Below are 6895 nucleotides of genomic sequence, written 5' to 3'. Positions count from 1 at the left end.
ACTTTTATAGAGAGTCCCAGAGGAGGACGAATGCCATGAAAACACACACATCAGTGGCATGTGGTTGCCCTCCTTCTTTTTTTGATGTTTTTAAATCCTATATAAATTTGTATTTTAGTTTTATTTGATGTTTAAATGTTTTTTCAACAAGAAAATAATATTATATAATTATTACATTTTATTTTATATATTTTATATATATATATATATATATTTTTTTACATTGCTTTAGAAGTGATAAATACAATAATACAGTAACAAAAATATTTTGTATGTCTTTTATTTTTTATGTGCTGCAGTCCTATGGATGTTTTGCCCTCCAAGTCTACGCGGCAGTCACGTGACTGAAAACTATGAATCTATCATGTCACCTTCTCTTCAGATCATTAGTCATCAAACTCCTAATAATTTCAGATGTGTCCAGAAATTTGTTCATATAGTTTGTTTGTTTTGATGCATTAATCATTAATTTGTGAACATCATAGGCAGGGACAGGGTGTATCAGACTTTTCGCTCTGTGTTTTGCCATTACACCCCTCATATTCATGATACACATTCCAGCGAGTCATGAAGGTGGATCTTAAAGGAATGTGGTCTCTGACTTTTTTTTATTTTTTTTTGTACAGTAGTTACCCACTGTGCACTTGAACTATGACTTTAGAATTCTTTGAATTATTTGAGTTCATAAAGAGAATGTAAAATTAATCCATATGAATTAATCAATCAAGTCTTTTCAGAAAATTAGGACTAAAATGCTCATTTCATACACAGCAAAATCCCTAGAGTTAAAGGTGCCCTAGAACGTCTTTTTTAGATTTTTTTTAACTGCCTGTTTTGGGGCATCATTAACTATGCACCGATATATAGGTTGCAGCCCCTTTAATTCCTCACGCTCCCTGCCCCCGGAGCTCGCGCTTGCCTTGAACAGCATAAACACAGTTCACACAGCTAATATAAAGTGTTCGTCATGCAGCATGTCTAATCGTGTAAGTATTGTATTTATTTGGATGTTTACATTTGATTCTGAATGAGTTTGATAGTGCTCCGTGGCTAAAGCTAACATTACACACTGTTGGAGAGATTTATAAAGAATGAAGTTGTTTATGAATTATGCAGACTGCAAGTGTTTAATAATGAAAATAGCGATGACTCTTGTCTCCGTGAATACAGTAAGAAAAGATGATAACTTAAACCACATTTAACAGTACATTAGCAATAGGGATGCACCGATCCGCCTTTTTCACTTCCGATACCGATCCTAATACGTGGGATTCAGTATCGGCCGATACCGATCCGATCTTCGAGTAATAAGAAAAGTGCTAAATTACCTAATAAACTGTATGCCTCACATAGGGCTGTGACGGTCGGCATGACAACCGCACCACAGCGGGCGTGGATTGTCACCGGGGGTAGTGTGGCGTGTAATGTATAATCTCAAAGGTCGGGTTAACCGAGTATTTTCCGTCATTGATGGATTTTTTTTTAGCAGTGACGGAAAAAATCTGCAGCCTGTCCGTCATTTTGAAAGATTACTGAGGCTGATGTAACTTAACTGTAATTCCCACCCCTGTCCAGTAGGTGGTGAGCGCGCTCCAGTGTGGCAGCAGAGCGTGAGTTCAGTCTCCAGAACAAAATGAAAACGATGCCTTTGATTACACACACCCAGTTTGTCCATTTTTATTATGTATTATATTATAATACTTATGCTAACATAAAGTTTCTAATCCGTTTTGTTTTAAATAGTTTTTATTTTTGTTGTTGCTGCCAACTATAAGTTTATGGTCAATGAATGGCTTTTCCTACGTGACATTGTTTACAACACTGATTGAACTGGCGTGATACAGATTTCGGTAAGCTACTGCAACTTTCAACATATTTTTTGATTTTCATTCATGTTTATTTCCTTCTGTAGAGTAGTAAAGAAGAAGAGATGATCACGTTGACTCACGATCCTCAAAAAGTGTTGAGATGAGATGTAAGATGAAAACTGAAAAGTGACGCAGACTTTAACTTTTCATAATATAAATAATTGCATAGCCTAGGCCTATTTGTTTATCTTATACGTTTGTGAATTCATAAGAAAATGTGGACGAAATCAGAAGCTATTAATGTCTTAGAATTAAAATATAAAAATTAAAACGATGCAGCAACATATGATAGATAGGACAGAAAAAAAAAAAAAAAGCTATTAAACAATCTTTCATTGCGCAAAAGTATTATAATATGAACAGCTCCCATACAAAGCGGCACAAAGCGCTTATGCGCATCCCGTGTGCAGAATGATGCGATTGAAGCATCATGGAGTCACAGCGCGCAGCGGCAGCGCTCCGCAGTGAAAAGTTCAAAGCACAAAGTGAAGATATACTGATGCATATTGTATTACCGGTATCTTGATTAAGTATAATAATAGAAACATTGATTCATCTTGGAGAGAGTTTCATTGTGTTGACTGTCGTAACTGAACGCGACACGCAGTCTGAATGCTGAATGGAGAATGACTGACAGCCACAGCAGAGGGAGGCATTTACATGAACTTTAACAACTAAAATATTTATCTGTACCTTAAATTAAACTATGGAATGGCTTCAGAACACTTGTAATATAGTGCACAGAAACTTTATGGTGCTTTTTAATGTGTTTGTGCCTTTTGTAGAGCTTAACAATAACACAGAATAGTACACGCACAGTATCGGATTTTGGATCGGCCCCGTCCTGCTAAACTGGCAAAAATGGCAGTATCGGAGCCGATACCGATCTGAATATCGGATCGGTGCATCCCTAATTAGCAACATGCTAACGAAACATTTAGAAAGACAATTTACAAATATCACTAAAAATATCATGATATCATGGATCATGTCAGTTATTATTGCTCCATCTACCATTTTTCTCTATTGTTCTTGCTTGCTTACCTAGTCTGATGATTCAGCTGTGCACAACCAGACGTTCTGCCCTTGTCTAATGGCTTGAACATGAGCTTGCATATGCAAATATTGGGGGTGTACACCCCGACTGTTACGTACAGTCAGTGTTATGTTGAGATTCGCCTGTTCTTCGGAGGTCTTTTAAACAAATGAGATTTATATAAGAAGGAGGAAACAATGGAGTTTGAAAGTCAGTGTATGTCTTTTCCATGTACTGAACTCTTGTTATTCAACTATGCCAAGGTAAATTCAATATTTAATTCTAGGGCACTTTTAAATCGACTCTGCTCAGATTACATATGGTCCCTCTCTATATAATGTTAAAGTAACACTGAAGCAGAGTTAAAGTTAATGAGATTAATTAAGTTATGATTGAGCATTAGTGATGAACACCTGCTGTTAACAAGCAGAATCACTGAAGAGAAACACAATATCTACAAATGACTTCCAGCCACAGCCTTAGATGAAATCAACTGAAAATGAAAGGCATTAAATCTCTTAAGATCTGATTAAACAACTCCACAAACAGCAAATTATCTCATTAAATTTAACTCTGCTTCGGTGTTATTTCAACTCTACGTAGGGAGGGACAATATTTTCTCTGAGCACAGTTGATTTAACTCTGTGTATGGATTAGTTTTACAATCTCTTTATGAACTTTTTGAAGCAACAATTTTCTTGGACTGTCAATGGAGGGACAGATCTCTTGGATTTCATTAAAAGATCTTCCTTTGTGTTTAATTGATGACAATTTTTGATCAGTAGTACCAGTAATACTATGAAAATTTTTTTTTTTTTTTCTCCAACTAAATCCCATTTTCTTGCCATGCTGTCTGGCTTGCTGCAAGGCCCTATGACATTCTTCCTGTCACATGTTTAGCCTTGACCCACGTCCTTATCATCTACCTCTCTGGCACCGTGACGGATGAGGGCGGCTCTAATGACTCTGTCACATCCTGATCCCTTCCTTTCTTTATCCCTCCATCCTCCATTTACATCCTCCTATCTGCATAGGCTTTGGTCCGGGTCGGGAGTGAAAGGCCAGGTGGGATTAAAGTATCAGCAGCTGTCTGTGATGTCTTTGGGACGGGCGGACGAGAGGTCTAAATCCCTGTCTTGGGAGACGGCGTGAGCGAGTAAACCTTCATCAGTCTCACTCTCGTTCTCCACATCACTCCATCTGTTCCCCTGGCGATGGAGAGCAGTGACACGTAATGCTGAATGCAATTGTCTTGTCCTTTGTGCGTTCCGCATCCCTTGGTAGGGGATATTAGCCAGATGAAATGAGTAATTCATGTCTGTTGGCATTTTTGGGGGTTTAACGAAAAGGTAATGGGATGAATTTGTGATGGGGCGTGTCTGGTGTCCTTTGGCTCTGCTCATAAGAGATGGAATTATTTAAGATTAATTGAGCTCAGTGTCACTTGGGTTGTGGAGGACACTGCAAACATTGACATACTTAATTAAAAACTGACAATCATTGTCTGATGGAGAAAAGCTAAAATATAACCTGTCAAGGTTTTTTACAAACTTTATTGATAGGAAAATGTTAGAAAAGGACAGTGAATGATAGGGAGAATAGATTTGAAATTGTGTTGCCTACATGAGCAGCATAGCTTAATGTGTTGTACTGTATATGTTAACTATTTCTAACAATAAAATGTCAATATAACTTGTTTGTAAGGATGACGGCTGAAGTGTATTATTTTGTCCAATTAAATTTAAAATAAAACAAAAACTAAATTCAGTCATTTTAAAGTTAAGCATTACAAGTTCACAATATTATAATGTACAGTATAAAATATTCAATTTGACATTTGCAGATTACCTTTAACAGTGTTATTAAATTATGAGTGTTTCTAAAGGTTACATTTGATGTCTTCTAACAGTTAGTAAATCTAATTGTAATAATGCAAAGTTCTGACATGAAACTCTAGATGGCGCAGGCTGATAGGTCCTTAACTCAATCTGCTTGCAATCACATCATTATCTATAGGGCACAGCTGATTGGTTCCTGCTGTATTAGTAGCCAATGAACTCACTTCTCAACCTTGAAATACTTGGTCAGCATTGCTGTAGCAGTTGAGATACCCTCCACCTTCCCCAGCTCCACCTGTATTGAACTGCTGCAGATCAGCTGTATTTCAAACCTTCTAAAGACTTAAATTTTTAATACACTACCATTAAAGTTTTGGGCTAGTAAGATTTTTTTGTTAATAAAGAAATTAATACTTTTATTCAGTAAGAACACATTAAACTGACAAAAAGTGGCAGTAAAGACAAAATCCACGAAAATATTAAGCAGCAAATCAGCATATTAGAATGATTTCTGAAGGATCATGTGACACTGAAAGCTGGAGTTGTGGCAGCTGAAAATTTAAATGACGTTAAAATATATTATAATAGAAAACTTTTATTTTAAAATACAATAAAATCTCAGTTTTACTGTGTTTTTCATTAAATAAATGCAGCCTTGGTGCATTTTTAAAAACTGCCTTGGAGACTTCTTTAGAAAAACATTTTTAAAAAAACTCTTACTGACCCCATTTTGAACTATTTTTTAAAGTTTCGAACAAATGAGTATGAGTAAAGACAAAAGTTTCATTTTTTGGCAAATTTCCTGCTTTTTTTCTTGCTTTATATCTTTAGAGCAGAGATATGTTAACACTGTGTCTTTCTCTGCATGCTCTGTATGTTTTCTTCTTTCTTCTGAGCTTCCAAGAAAACAAATTTTGTTCTTCAGTTAGTCCATCTGGGAAATGGAAATCAGCAACTGAACCCCAGGCAAAACAACAAGATGAGAATGTTTGTTGAGGAAGTGCCCGTGTCATGTACATTTACATTCATGTTGTTGGAAGATACTTTTAAGTGACTTAGCAGAAAAAGTACCAGTCAAGGGGTGACTTTATGCCCTTGTAGAGATGTTTCAGATGTAACCCGTGTGTCACTGACGTGAAGTTCTGTTTATGGAGAAATATATTTTTAAAAGAGACTTTTGAACTTGGCAGAAATTCAAAACTCCTCGCTAATATGCAAAGTAGTTTATTAGTATGCATACTACGCTTCATTACTGATTGTGGGGGACATAATGACAAAATCAACAGGAGATTACCCTATTAAGCAGTGTGGTTCTGCTTAATAGCCGTGCGTCTGATTTGGCCGGAGCCGTGCAGAATCGCTGGGACGTGCCCACGCCTGTTTCCGCCCGCTACGGTAGACGCTGCTACATTGAGAGGCGTTTGGCGTAGCAGGGTGTGGAAATACGTCTAATTAAAATCAAATACATTATCAAGATCTGCGACAATGAGAGAGCCAGGCAAACACATAGTCATTTCCCAGAGACTCACGTTCTGATAAGCATCTTATTAAAATGGAGGCCAATTTATCGTGCGTGTAATTTTTGCAAGCGCTTGTGTTGCGTGTATATTAGACTTTGTGAAGCAAGTATATCTATTGTCTTTAGAGATCATATCTTTGACTGTGTATGCAGGCATGTGTGATTGCAGGCCTTGTAGACTTCGACAAAACAGTAGGCTTCAACTAAAATGGTCGCAAATGCTATAAAAAATAAAAATGTGTGACAATAATTTGAATTCAAAGCTGTGGTTTCGTCTTGTTCTGTTTAATGCACAAAACTATGAACACAGCAAGAGTCATCCCATTTGATTCATGAAAAATTATTCTTTTGAACCAATTTGAATCAGACTCTGTTCATAATTGACTCCCTCAGTATACTACAAGTCCTTTTTCAGTTATGGGCGATTCGAAATGAACCAGCAGGCCATTACGTTACTGTGACTTATATTTTATGTTTGTGAGACTTATGTTAGTCTAGTTCGTTTGACTACATATAATTAAAGCTACTTAAAGGTGCAGTAAGCAATTTCTGAGAAACGCTGTTGAAAGTGAATTGGGCCAAGCACTAAAACACAATAGTAGCCAATCAGCAGTAAGGGGCGTGTCCACTCATT

This window comes from Chanodichthys erythropterus, chromosome 20 (genome assembly GCF_024489055.1).
Source record: "Chanodichthys erythropterus isolate Z2021 chromosome 20, ASM2448905v1, whole genome shotgun sequence".
NCBI lineage: Eukaryota > Metazoa > Chordata > Actinopteri > Cypriniformes > Xenocyprididae > Chanodichthys > Chanodichthys erythropterus.
This window is presented reverse-complemented; position numbering follows the sequence as displayed.